Raw genomic sequence first — 12,023 nt, forward strand, 5'->3', positions numbered from 1 at the left:
TATGTAAAGAAAGAAATGTAATCTACAAAAAAAAAAAAAAAAGTGAGCTCTAAATTTTTATGAATCGCTAAGTCAATGGCTCTCTGGACAGATAAATTTCCAAATTCTGAAAAAGCATTTTTTTTTAATAATTTTTCTCTGTCTGTCAGTGAATACAATAGCTCAAAAGCTCTTTGAGGCTAAACATGGAGAAGTTTGATAAGTTGCCTCTACAACAAAGTTGCAGATATCTGTCAAATTCTGAATTTTTGTATATAACTTTGTCTATTCTACCGCAAGTGTACACAATGACTATAAAACACAAAGAGTTACACTCGACAATCAGAAGTTAACTACTCCTACACGTCCTAAAGCACATGGCTAAACCTAAATGACGGACTGTCATGACAGCATTGGCGGAAACTGAGGTTGAATCCTAAGAGCCACCACTAACCACGGTACGACTCCTCCAGTGGAAGCTACATCACAGCATCGATAGGAAACTGACTCACACCATATTTGTACCCCTCCCCTCGAGTGGTGAGAACCAAACACCATACCAGAAAATTCTCATCCTCATATCTAAGGTGCCCCGGGTGGGAGAGCAACATTCGATAAATATGTCCAAGTAATATACAATATTGTATAATATTGTAAAAATGTAGAAAACAATATTTTTATACAATACAATATCGAAACAGTTAAAAAAAAACAGTTTTACAATATTAAAACAGTGCAAAATATGTCTATTGATATACTGATCAATACCGGGTTTGGATAGTTTACAATATAGCTTTCCCGATATTCACTAGTTTACTTCCAATTACCTCTCCGAATGTGAAAAAATAAATTAATGAATTTCTTACTGCAATTCTTGACTGATTTTTAACATAAATCCCACAGGATTTTGATATTCATTTAACTTACGATTCGGAACCCTGCACTTTTAAATTTGTTAGCGGTGTCTTACCGATCGTACCAGATAGGTCACTATGTACCAGCTATATCGTACCAGCTAGGCCACTTGTTTGGTTAGATAAGATTTTTCGCGCTTCTACGTCTGATTTTAGATTGTGTTATTAACTTCATGTTATATATATGTATAATTTCAAAATGTAATTTGAGGTTAAAGAGAAAGTGTTTTACTGATTACCAAGATTCGCTTTTAGAATAAATTTTAGAAGTTACGTTCAGAAATAATTGCTTTTAAGTATATAGGACAATAAAAACATTATTCATATTTTTCAGCTTCTATTTAATTAATAAAAGATAAAATTTCAATATTAAAAAAAAGTAAAATAATCCGTGAATCAAAAATTACTCAAGAAAGTTAGCAATATTTTTTCTAAACATAGTATTTTGATATGTTTTGTTTAAAATAAAAATTGAATAAAGAATTTTTTATTAGCAATTTTTTTTAATATCTATGCGTAGCTATTTATATTTATTTTAATTTTCCTTCCTTACTTTTCTTTCGTTTTCCAACATAAATTTATTTTAATTTGAATGAATAAAGTGCAAATTAAAACTTTTTTTAAAAAAAGTGAACAATTTTAAAATCGACGCAAAGAATAAAAACCAGGAATTTAAAATTTTTCTAACTTATTTGATCACATCAGGTAAAACACATAATAGTGAATAATAGATAGTTAAAAGAATATTATACCGTAGTGTCAAAAAAAATTTGATCAGCTAAGTAGTCCCCGATATTGTGTGATATTGTAAAATTTAAAAAAATAATATTGTATAGTATTGTTTTAAAATATTGCAACAGTGTAAGTACAAGACATTTGTTATATTTTAAATATTAGGTTTCAATATTGTACTGTATAGTTTTCCTGGTATTCAGCAAATTAATTCCCCATGCTATACATATTCTCAAAATTAATTCTAATTACCTATAAGAGTATGAAAAAATTGATATTTCAATGCACCTCTGTTATTTTTAATCTAAGATCTGATTGATTATTGATATTTCAAATTATTATAAAAATTCATATTTCAAATTCAATTTGATTTTTAGCTTCCCAATCAGACTCGACATAGATATCTCTATTTACAAACAGTATTTTATCCATTGGGACAGCGAAACCTTGAAAAACGAGTGCCGATTATAGTATTAGAATGTTTTACTCAATAGCAATATCACAAATTTCTATATCTAATTTTGTTCCTTATGTTTGTTTTTTAAGAATTTAGAATTTAGAAAGCGATTTACAGTCAAAGATGAAGCGATTCCTCTCATAATCAAGATTTGCTATTAGAATGTTTGGAAACCAGGTTCGAAAGCAATAGCTTTTTAATATCTGATACATTAAAAAAAATTTTATTCTGAAATTGTTTACAGTATTTTTAGTTTATGAAAATTACACTTGTGTCTAATAGTTGATAATTATGTTAAAAATAAAAGAAATGTAAGTCAAAATGTCGAGAAATATGATATATGAATGCAAAACAATCTATTAAATGAGAAGACAGGAACAAAGAACAATAATAATGACTTTTATTATCTAAAGGAAAAATTTGGAACAAAACTGGGCATAAAAAATGCTTGCGCACTTTGCAGAAAAAAAGATGAAATTAAAAACTTTGCTGCAGTTTAATAAAATATATGGTAGTGGTCAACCTTGTTAGCCTACACTTGCTCAATGATTTTTAACGATTTCATTGATATTCTGAAGTAACATACAATATTGTAAATCCATTCTGTGAATGGATTTACAATATTGAAAAAAATAATGGTGTACAATATTGAAAGAAATAATGAATTAGAAAATAATGGTGTACAATATTGAAACAGTATAACAGTGCTTTGTTATATTGATGAAAATTGGGTTCCAATTTAGTATAATATAATTTTCACAATATTCACTAAATTATTCCACAACGCCATTACTTTCTCAAAATTAATTCTAATTACTTATTCGAGTATGAAAAATTATTAAATAAATTTGCTAGCCTCTTGATTATTTTTTAACTTATATATCTTATATTCTTAATTTTCACTTTAAGATTCAAACTCAGGCCCTTTCTATCTGTAGGTGGCATCGCCTACATATTCAACCTGTCGTTGTAAACAGGTAAATATTACCAGTCAGTTATAGTAACTTGAAATGTGCGTGAGATCACAATAATTGTGTGTTTGGCTCGGTAGGAATATCGTGCATTTTTGCATCTAATTTTGTAATGCCTTTTAATTTAATATTTTTTTTACAAATTTTAACAATTTGAAATTATAGAGAAAGTGATTTATAAGTCCCCCTTTTATTCAAGATATTTTACGATATCTACACGATGCTATTCAATATTCTAAATGTCGGCCAATATCATAAAGATATCGTAACAATGTTGTTAGGCAATTTGTGCTAATAGAGCAATGTGCCACGACACATATTGTATTTACCATAAATATGCAGTTCATGCTTTTGTTGTGAACATCCGTAATAAATATAGTTTCAGTACCCTGACCTTCAGTTTGCGCATTTTCAACTTGACTTTAGTATTTTACTCATCAGCTGTATCGGGGGAGGGAGGGAGATAAGAATAATATAAATAAATAGAGTAAGGTTGTATAACTTTCCATCCGATAAAATCATTCGCGTTTTTTTTTTTTTTTTGCTATTATTGTAGTATAAATATACTATATTCGGGTTTTACCGTCAATTTTGTTATATTGTGCGTAGCTATCGGATACATTTCACAACTTTTTACTACGGAAAGCCTTGGTTTCTGTTAAATTATGGCAAAAAAAAGACGTTTTGTCAGAGGAAGAATGTGCTCATATTATGAATGAACTAATAATCTAAAAAGGTAGGAAAAAATGACGACGTTAGAACTTAAACTTTACTTTGTGTTTTTTTTTTCAAAGTTAGGCTTAGCGATACAAAACTCCCGTCCTGTGGGGTGATTCCTTTCGCTTAAGTTCCTTCCCGTGCATACGTCTAGGATAGAGGCCTTCCGTCCTGAAAGGGTTTTAAGTTTTGAGTCATAGTATTTCCAAAAATTGCCAGAAAGATAGACAGTTTACTCCTTAAGATGTTCTTTCTAAACCTTTTACAGATTTACAATTTCGTTATCAAAACCGTATACTAAATTTCTTAGCTCCAGATCGTCACAGTTTTGATTAATTATGTTTCTACATATTAACAGTTTCCCTTTTGATAGATTTAGTTAAAAGCTTGAATAAATCTATAATTTCGATAGTAAAACAACACATCCAATTTCTTAACTCTTTTGATTTATCGGGTTTCTAAGCATTAATAGAAATATGAAGATTTTATCCTCTATTCTAAGTTTATCTATCAAAGATTTAACTGTCCATCAAAAGATTCTTGCACATATTTACAATTTCGAAGTCTAGACCACATGCCAAATTTGATGACTCGAATTCATTATAATTTTCAGTCATCTTGTTCACAAACATTAATAAAAAAAAATATTCTTTCTTTTAACGGATTTGGTCTTAAAAAAATCTACGATTTCGATACTAAGACCATAAGTAAAATTTCATAACTCCGTCTCATGGCAGTTTTGAATCAGCATGTTCACAATATTGTCAGAAACATGGACAACTAACTCTTGGAATTTGGTCCCAAACTCTACATAACAAAAAGTTTTGATATTAAATGATATAAAATCTGTGCTAAATTTCATTGATCTATTTCGTAGAACAATTCTGCTCAGCAGGCACTGTATAAGTATAAAGTGATTATAAAGTTATAATACATTTCATATATAAACATATTCTATTTCACAATATATCACTATAGACCATCAATTCAGCCAATTTCAAACTGACATATTACAGATTGAGTTAGAGCTTTCTCTGTAGGCCTAAATGCTCTAACTTAATATAATTCGAAACTACCGTTTAACTTTTCACAAATGCATCTTAGACTTGATAAAAAAAAAGACTTAATATGCTGAGATATGGAATGTAAATTCGTATTTGAACTGTACATGCCGCATAAAAGCGGATTTTCTACTCTCAGTAATAGATTATTAAACATACCTTGGTTAACTATATTGTCCTTACCTTCCAATATAAAAACAATCGGCATGAAATAGTTGAGTTTTTTACTGTTTCATGTAGAAATAAAAAAAAAGAAAGTATTATAATCGTTAAAAAAATTCGATGTAGAGGTATTTATTGATTAATCTCTATTTTTCAGGCATCTTTGAGTCTGAAATTAAGTTTTTGAAATTATACCTGTGAACCCATTAACTCCAAAATGCATTTAGATTGACGAAAGAAATTTAATATGGAATGCTTACACAAATTTGAAGACTCATATCAAATTTTTTTGAAATGCATTCACAAAAACTTTCTCTGGCTATCTGAGTACATGTACATACGATATCCATAAAAGATTAAAGAAACAGATATATATAAAATTCGGTATACAATATTAGCATCTCAAGTTCAGATCTACATCAGACTTCATAAGCCAGATAACAATCTCCGGAAAGGAGTTTACACTTTTGTCTAGTAGCTTTGTTACTTGGCTATGAACCCTAACGTATGGAGTTCAAACTTCAAACTTGCACATTGGTGACCTTGGTTCTGAACAACCGCATCCTTCGCTCAGCTGTCGTGGCTCCATCTGCCGACAGCAACCACTCACGCACGCTCGCTATAACGCCTGGAGCGATAATCACGTTCATCGCTCGCCATAACTGGCGCCATAAACTCCATTGACTCACTATTGGGGGAGTATTGTGGTGGTAACTTCATAAGCCAGATAACAACCTTCGGAAAGAAGTGTACACTTTTGTCAAGTGGCTTTGTTACTCGGCTATGAACCCTAACATTGCGAGTTCGAACCTCAAAACTTGCACACCTTCCAGACCTTTTTTGTTCATATCTTACTCCATTTTGATAAACACGAACACAGCTATTTGGTTTTGTACTATCAGCATTCTGTTAGATTATTTGCACACTTATGGGAGTGGTATCCTATAAAATTTCTCACATACTTTCTAATAAGAGTGTTGTTTTTCTTCCATTGCACAAATATATATTTTGGGTACCCTTTTTCGATCGCTTGGTACCAAAATGTGATGATGATCGCATAAGTGATCGCATTTCTGAGTTATTGCTTTTACAAATATACGAAAGTACAGATCGACAGACAGCTTACCCTATTCACATATCTGGTTTAAAATTTCATAAGAATTTGGACTTTAGATGTCAAACTTGTGTGTCAAATATTATTTGTCTGGCTCATTATGTTTTGTTGTTATCGGGGTCACTTGTACAATGAAAGAATCTCGTTTAAATTTGATAGATATCTATAAATTTGATCTTAAGTTCGCATATCAAATTTCACCTGTCTAGCTCATAGCGGTTATATGATAACATATTCACAGACAGATGGATAGGTCGGCAGATATAATGCAATTTTTTTTCGAAACAGAAAGGTCTCAAATGTGGATATTCGCTAAAATTTCGAACTCGAATTTTTGGATGATTGCAACATTTTCTCAATATTTTGCAATCGGGAAAAGTCAAACTGTTATTTATATGAACACGAATATATCGTTTTACTTTTACTATTAGTATGTTATCATAATAATTATTTAATCTTTTAATCAAATATTTCGGAAATTCATCTCCAGATAAAGCTTTTAATTATTTAAATTAGTCGGTTATCAGTTAATTAAGATAAAAAAATATTTCCAAAAACTGTATTTTCATCATTAACAAATGATGGTACAAAATTTTTGAATTTGAATGATCAGAAAGTTAAAGAAAAAAATCGATAAAAGTTATAAAATATTTTAAGTTGCATTAAATAGAAGCATATAATAATTAAATTTTTTTTCTTAAGATTGGCATAGTAGATAAAGATATACTAATTTACCAAATTTCATTCATAAGGCTTCTGCGTTTTTGAGTTATCTCGTGTACAGACATGCGGATATACTCTTTAATAGAGTTGATTAAAAATTTTATAATAATTTGAACTTTAGTTGTTATATATTTTTTTGTTTTTAATTTGTCGGAAAAAATATTATTTTTTTGTAATTAACGCACTTTTTTCTTTTAACTTAAAATTAATCAATTAACAAAATTTAATTGATTTCTCGAAAAGTATCAAAAAATATTTTGCATAAAATAAATATTTAGAAAAAAGCATATTCTGGAAACAATCCTTTGAGAATCCTTCGCGATTTAAATTCGAAAAATATGAAAAACTTCGTTGTCTAATGAAATTCAAAATGCTTAAGCGCCAAGTATGGCATAAGTCTTAAAATTCAATCCTATTGCGTCATGTCGCTAAACCAATGAGAAGCAGCCTCATGACAGAAGACACGCCCCTAGTCTGTGAATTGTGGGCTCTCTGAATTCTCTGCTGATAACATCACTCAGCAGTGTTCCATTTTTTTTTACTTCATTTCATTTTATTTCTAGCTGTGAGTTAATTCTGTTTAACTTCGCTCATCAGAAGAATTAAAATTTATATTTGAAAAAAAATCAAAACCATATCAAATAAAACTTCAAATAATCAGCGGGGATTCAATTGGTAGGAAATTACCTAACTTTTTCACAACTTTTATTACAACTAAAAAAAGTGGAAAAAAATAAATAAGAATATTAATTAATAATTAATAATAAATTAACAGAATTTTTATTTTTAATGATTAATCAGCAGCTTTTAGTGAAATACTGAAATTCAGACGATTTTTAACATTTTTTTTATTACAACTATTAAAAAATTTAAAATATTTTTTTTTTTCAAAATTTTTGCAACACCGGAAGACCGGAATTGTTTTGAGTGAACCTGGTTAAGAAGACAATGACCAATATTTTAAGAAATTGTGTCATTTTATGTATTCATTTCTAGAAATATCTTTTTCTAAACATAATAATGTCTGTAGGTTGGCATTATTATTTATAAATTTCGACATAACGTGATTCAAATTTTGCTCAAAACATTAGACATAACTATTCAATAAGCTAGTGAAATTAACCGAAAAGATTTGAAATGTGTATGAAAAGTAATTCATATACAGAATTTTTATAAGAACAACAACATGTTTAAAGTCATGTAAATAATCAATATGTTGATATTTTTGAGAATTTTCAAAAATAATTTTCATACTTTTAAATAATTATTAAATCAAAGATTGATATGCAAACGATGTAATGGGTTGTCTTATTAGCGTTATATTCACAGCACCTCTCGGTAAATTCAGTTACATAAGTATAATGATCTTTTCGAAACAAATCATTTCTCTTTCTTTCAGAACATTTATCAAGATTTTAATAAATCGATGCGTTTCCACGTTGAATCTGTTTCATTTGATTATTTCTTATATATTTAAAGGCGTAACTGAGATTCATGTTCAGCTCATCGAAAAGAAGATTTAAATCAAATTGCATACATCAATGGCGTAACGAATTTAGTAGACGCCTATGGCATAATAATTAGCTAGGCTAAAAAATATATTATTACACCCACATGGAGGAAACGTATTTCGACATAATTTACTACAAAAATCCAATTAAGATAGTGTAAAGTTACAGTTAGGTGATTTTTATTTTTTGTTCCTCACCAAATATCATTCAGATTGGAACACAAGCAACTGCTAAATTTGAACAATTTAAACCAATGGAATCATTACCTTTAACTACTGGAATACCTATTAGATAGGTTAAAATAGCTAGCAGTCTTTAAACTGGAAAGGGAGTAAGTCAAGGCAAAAAACACAATAACGGGGTATTATAGATATCAAAAATTGGTTTAAAAAGATAAAAGAACTCCACCTGAATGGCTTTATATCACATGTGAGGAATCAAAAGAAAAATCAAAAATTATAAAATGCACAAAATGTTATAATTCTGTTCAAAATTAACGTGGAAGTATTTTTAGAATAAAAAAATACCTTTGCCTTAATTATGTTAAAGAAACCAATTTCCTTAATTGAATCGACTACAAAATATTTTTATACATTTTTTTTGCTACTTCAAAATGTGATTCTTAAAAATTAAAGTATATTGTATCAAGAATAAGTAAACTATAAATGAAATCTTCTGCTTTATTAAAATTAGAATTACTTATCTATCACTATATAATATCACTTCATAGAAATATATATACCATTAATCATCATGTCCATTATCATCATCTACGATTAATTATCATATGTGCATCGAATTATCGTCTTTAGCTTATAAGTTAATATTAAATCCTCTAAAATACTGTAATTTGATACAAAAATTTCGCATAATCTAAATTACCGCAAGTATTCCGGCTTATAAATTAAATCAATAGGATGACTTTCCTGTAATAGGAGATGTCCTTTGATGACAACAGATGTTTCCAATCTTTATTGTACCCACTTCCACCCCTAATACAATAAAAAAAAATTCCAATGTCCCCTTTTACGAAATAGTTAATTTAAAATAGACTTACAAGACAAAAGCATTCCAACGTCCTCTTTTCAATTAAATTAGTTTTATCAAATTTTAAAATATTGCTGTACTTGGACTCGCTCTCTCCCCATAGAGAGCTCCCACCCAACTTGAGAGCTTATGGATTAGATAGCCTATAAAATAAAACAGTTAAAGGTTAAAATTATTCAGGTGGTCCGAATTCGGAAACTTTTCTTTAAAGTCTATTTTATGTCTTTTAAAAGTTTTGCAATAATTTTTAATTATTATGTTACAAAAATTTCTTAGTTTTTAACCCTTATCGTGGCAAAATTGCTTTTTTTGAAGAAAAGCTAAAAAAAAAAAAGTATATAGGCATGGGTATTTTATAATAAACATACATATTTAGGGGTACAAACATAAAAATAAAATAAAACTTACTTTAGATAAACCTGAGCGGCGCATCTTGACGGTTATTTTTCACAACTGATTTAAAATTATGACAGATAAACTACTATTTTTATTTTTGAAGTATAAATAAACGTCTAGAAATGTCATGTGTTTAATAAAACTAAGTTAAAAATTATTTTATAGTGGTAGTATATTTTTATAAAGTTGTATGTATGGTATACTATACAAAATGAACATAAGGGTTAAAAAAGTAGTCATTTTTATTGGCATACATTTCCGTATTCCAAAGAATACTGAAATACAAAGAATATTGCCCTGTCCTTGAAACTTATTTTATTTCTATTACTTTTGAAACGTATCCATCCAAATTCAATAATACAAAGCGGAATGGAATGCAGTTTGTGAATAATGGAATGTTTTCCAATAGAAATGTTTTGGATAGTATTGCGCTGTATTTCGATTACTGAATGGTATCAGAGTACCTTTTTTATGCATATCATATATTATTTTGCATATTTTTGAAATTGGTATAACGCAGCAAGATAGACAATAAAATAGACTTCCAAATATTTGGTAAAAAAACATCAAGTATGAAAATTGTTTTTCAATAATTTTTCTTTGAAAACTCTCAACAAAACAATCTTCGAATATATTTTAACCATCTTTTTCCGATATTACGATTATTTTTTTAAACTTAAAACGAAACTTCGATTAATATCTATAAAGTCAGTTTCTATATTGTATAATAGTAGATTATGGAAGAATTTTTATTCTACCAAGTGCTATTCTGCTTGAAATACAAATAACTTTGCGTAGAGATGCATAATCCACTATTTTTTTTAAAAATAATTTTGATACTGTTATTTTTAAATATTTGGTCCAAATATCTGTTATTTCAATCATATTATTAATTAAAAATTATTACTTAGTATTTAATATAAAATTTATTAATTGTAATTAATACTTAATTTACTAATTTAAGTAACGTGTCATTGAATTAATTTATCTATTTTAGCTTACTTCTTAAATTTGATTTTTTTTCAAAACTATTTATTTAATTTCTTTATTGGAGTAAACCATTTTCTGAAAAATTTGAATTAAATATATGTCATTTCCTTAAAATGTTTACTTTGGTTCTATATTCTACCAACAGATGGCACCAGTAGTAAACAGAATAGATGCAAAGTCATGTCACAAGCAATTAAAAATAATTTGTATGGAATAGTGCATCATCAAATACGAATATCGGAAAGTCAAGGTCACTCTTATGAAGTGGAGCGGCGACTTCACACTTTCCACTGAAGTCGCCGCTCCGATAAATTTTAGTAATATGCAATTCAATGATACGATAATTCGAAGAATAACTGGTCCGTTCATTTTTCAACCCAACCACAGATTTCTACTTTTCTGTTGTGTTCGAGAGCTTCCATTGGACAGATCGTATCGATTGTTACTTTCTATCGTGATCCAAAACCTCTAATCGAAATATCATAAGTAAGATCGTATTAAGGATTTGAATCACACCCCTTTTTTAAAAGTATTGATAAATGGTATTTGTGACTTTATGATATTGGTTACGTAACAACCGCTCGTAAAATATTCGTCATCCCTATTCGCGAGCAGTGGTGGTGGGTATAGTTCTATTTAGCTCCTCCCGGGGATATCACCGCATGCAATACCACTTGCATGTAAAGAAGCAGTTAGATAAATAGGCTGGTTCTCGCTTCTCTTGGAGGTAAAATTATCTCTAATCCGGTGAGAGGATGTACCTCATACGGGAAGTTCTCGGCCTTGACTGGTGATGGCTCTAAGGACTCGATATACACTCTCCGTGTTATTGTGCTGACGACTATCTTTATTGATCACTTAGGCTCCAAGGATAATTCCTATGGGGTTAATTCTGTTTGATGAGGAAAGAGGAGGAATAATCCAATTTGACTACAAGATATGGATGAGAAACAGTCAATCCGATGACATCCTCCTGCAAGAGGTATTCAGCCATGGTCAATCATGACTTTAAGGGCCTCTTCATTCTCAGTTTCCATGTTATTATTGTAAACACTACTTTTTAAATTTAACTTGTGTGCTTTGGATTTTAGGCACAGCTTTTATTTACTTCTTATCATTTGATTACTACTCATCCCAGGAAGATATACCACGTGGTACCACGAATATGAGGATGAGAAGTTACCACGTAAGCAAGTACTCCTAATAATATAAAATGCCCAACAACATTGTTACGATATATTTACGATAT

The sequence above is a fragment of the Argiope bruennichi genome, chromosome 7 (assembly GCF_947563725.1).
Source record: "Argiope bruennichi chromosome 7, qqArgBrue1.1, whole genome shotgun sequence".
Classification (NCBI taxonomy): Eukaryota; Metazoa; Arthropoda; class Arachnida; order Araneae; family Araneidae; genus Argiope; species Argiope bruennichi.